Raw genomic sequence first — 3,353 nt, 5'->3', positions numbered from 1 at the left:
TGCTGACCTGCAATGAATTTATTTCATAGGAAATTCTGAAATCCAGTGATTTATGACAAGACTAAAAACTAATTTTGAAATTTCAGAATTTGTCATGAAATTTCATAGACATTATTTCATAGACACTAGGGCTGGAAGGAACCTTGAAGATCATCAAGTCTAGCCCCCAAATGGAATGGCAAGTGCCCGATCAGCTTGAATATAATCAAAGGGAACTTAAGTTTTCTCACTTGTGAACCTAGGGCTGAAATTATTCTTAGGAAGAACATGGAAGCAAGAAAAGACAGTCATGTATAATATTTAGTAGCAGAATTATTTGTTTGCATTGAATGAGACATGATGGGTGGGGGAGGGGGCAGCTTGGGAGGAAACAGAGGAAGACTTAACTTTTATTTATTCAAATGCATTCACTGAGAATTAAAATGGAGATTGAGTAGAAAAGGATTTTTAGAGGAAGAGAACTATTGTACTTCCAGTGAGTCATGTCATTGTGATAGTGTTTTATGCTGTAGAGCAGTCATTTTATAGATGAATAACTGAACTGCACTCCTGCATTTTGATGTGCTTAGTACCTGTTCTTGTATTACAAAATTGTGTGGTACACAGCTTGACACTTGGAAGAGAAGCATTAAACTGGACTTGTTACAAATAATTTAAGTGGCTTTTCCAGTATGAATGTGATAGATGCAGCAGAGTGAGTAAATACTGTACAAGTTGCCACATGGCTGATCTATTGGAATGAAAACAACAAGCACGTTGTACTTAATTTTAATGGGCAAATCCTATGCACTCACGTGGAAAATACAGTAAGTAAACTGGCGTCATTCGAAGCACGTAAAGCTTACATGGCAGACAGAAATGGAAGATGTGGAGGCTGTGGGGCATTTGGGTGAACTTTCTTCTCAGAAGCATCTGGCATCCATCCAGTAAATATAATGGCTTTACAGGAAAAATATAATGGTATTTTAGGTCATCTTAAGGAGGCCGCTAATGATTTCCATTCAGCTAAATGACAAGAGACAGATCAAAATAAAGACATCATTGCTACAGCAAACATATTGTGGAACTTACAATGGTATTAAGTAGTATTCGGAAGTAAAATATGAAACAAATAAAACATGTAAGTATAACGGTTGCAAGAGATGATAAATGCATCAAAAGAAACTTAAAATATGCATATCATTATTGCAGTGGTAGCTGTTGTTACAGCAATGCGTAAGAGCAGCCATCAGAGCACCAGAAGCTAGGTATTAAGAGCTAAAAAGCAACTCAGAATCAGGTGTAGATGGAATTTCTTAATTTTTCATAACTTTATGGGTACTTCAATTCAATATATTCATTATTTCATTACATTCTGTTTATAAATTTATATTAGCAGACTAAAATGCAGTATGGTTCTTGTAATAGTGATTTTGAGCATCACTCTATATAAGTTATCAGAGGAGGGAACATAATTTCTTTCATTTTAAAAGAAACATACTTAGAAAACCTAATTATTCTTCTGGAATGTTTAATTAATTAAAGAAAACTGTATGCACCCTTAAATGAATGCTGTATGCATAGATCATATATACTGGTGGTACTGACTGTCTAGCAGATTTTTAATGAAGTTTTGAAATACAGGGAGTTATACATATCCTTTAAAATATGCACGGAAAATGAACTTGTAATTCTCAAAGCTGATCTCTGGATGTCACCATAGCTACATAGAGTTAGATCTAAAAGGGTATCTATCTGGAAGAAATGTGATTCTCAAAGAAGAAAAACAGAAAGATGGGTGGCTGGAAAAAAAAAAAAGCTTGAAAATCCTATGGATACTACAGCATAGATCACCCAGAACAAGCCATTAGCTTATAATTAAACAATTTAGGTGCCAATTTAGAAACAAGAGATGGCATTGTATGTTGTATTTCCATACCATAAAACTTTGAGAAGTTATTTAAAAATACCAAAGGAATTTGGAGCATAGATCCTACTGATTGTATCCTTGTAGAAGTAATATGAAAAGTAATAGAACGGACACAATACAACTTCCCTTTTCTATGTCAGTATTCTAAAATGTATAAAAAATATATTAAAATATATCCTTAGAGAACTCAGTTTGGAACCTACAACCCACACCTTTTTTGTAAAAAAAAAAAATGGTTTTTCTTCTAACTACTCCTGAGAGAGTCCATGGGCCAGGTGATTTCAGTTTAGGCTAAGAACCAGCAAGAACTACATTGTATTCCACGTTCTGGCAGTGGGTCATGGAAGAGGCTGGAGCAAATCACTTCCTCTCCGTGCTTCAGTTTCCTCAGCTATAACAGAAAATAACTCTGAATGACTTCACAGGAATGTTGTGAACGTTACATGGTTGATATTCGTCTAAGGTTTTGAAAACAAAAAAATGGTCCATAGATGCTAACTTCCTACAAACAGTTTCCATTGCTTTTCAGTGACGCCAAATAGTCTAATAAGATCAGACAATCCAGTCTGATCTGGGTGGGGATTGTTTTGTGCTTTTCTCTTCTTAGAGAGAAGCTGCTGCTCTATAAGTACTTTGGAAGAGCTGCGCTCCCACTGCTTATTCAGTCTCACTCATTGAGGTCTCTGTGTTGTAAATGTGATCTCATGGGTCAGATCCATCCCATGGAGCCATGTCATCCAGCCCCTGGTGCTGGCTTTGAGTCATTAGTTGACCCACACGTGATATATGGGGGGGAGGAGAGATGGGCTTAATCTGGCCTGCAGGGCTGATCCTGTGTCATTCATCTGGCCTGGGGACCTACACCACTTCTCTGGCCTGCAGGCCCAAACAAGTTTGACACCTCTGCTTTAGGGCAGGAGGATAAGATTCAGTTTGAGACGGTAACATATTTTCTAGTGTCCTACGTTTACAAGAACACTAAAAATGGACACTAGAGAGGAACCTAGAAAGTTCACTTAAATTTAAATGCTGAGGACAAGATTTCCTTATGGGGAACAAGAATTTTGTGATATCCTATATATCTATAGATTAACAAGAGATGATCATTGTTATAATGTCATATATTTTTCTATGAAAACTATAAGAACAGAAATGACATATAAATTGGTAAAAGTGATCAGAAACTGGTTCACATCTGTAACAACAGAAGTTCAGTGCACAGAAACTGCTTTCAAAATGGCCAAAACCAGTTTAAGATAAATCTGGATGGGTTTACTTAACGGATTTAGATTAAATCAGTTTTTTGTATTTCTGTCCCAGATCCCCTCCAGATTCAAGTTAACTCACAGTGCCCCAGCATCCCAGGAGGCTTTGCACCTGCCCTGCAAACTTCCCTTGTAGGGTGAGTGGACAAGCTTTGGCCCAGATGCTTGCTCCAGCAGAG

General features: G+C 37.0%; 1 long non-coding RNA gene across 1 annotated transcript in view; it reads right to left on the bottom strand.

Moving 5' to 3' along the window:
• Window positions 1–822: 822 nt before the first annotated feature.
• Window positions 823–3,353, bottom strand: part of LOC102387163 — a 23,514-nt gene continuing 20,983 nt past the window's right edge. Inside the window, exon 4 of the long non-coding RNA XR_323244.3 lies at window positions 823–1,005. This is a non-coding gene — a long non-coding RNA (uncharacterized LOC102387163). The remainder of the gene's footprint in view (window positions 1,006–3,353) is intronic.

The sequence above is a fragment of the Alligator sinensis genome, unplaced genomic scaffold (assembly GCF_000455745.1).
Source record: "Alligator sinensis unplaced genomic scaffold, ASM45574v1 scaffold787_1, whole genome shotgun sequence".
Taxonomy (NCBI): Eukaryota; Metazoa; Chordata; order Crocodylia; family Alligatoridae; genus Alligator; species Alligator sinensis.
The sequence above is the reverse complement of the archived record's forward strand: the minus strand, read 5'-3'. Positions and strand labels throughout refer to the sequence as shown.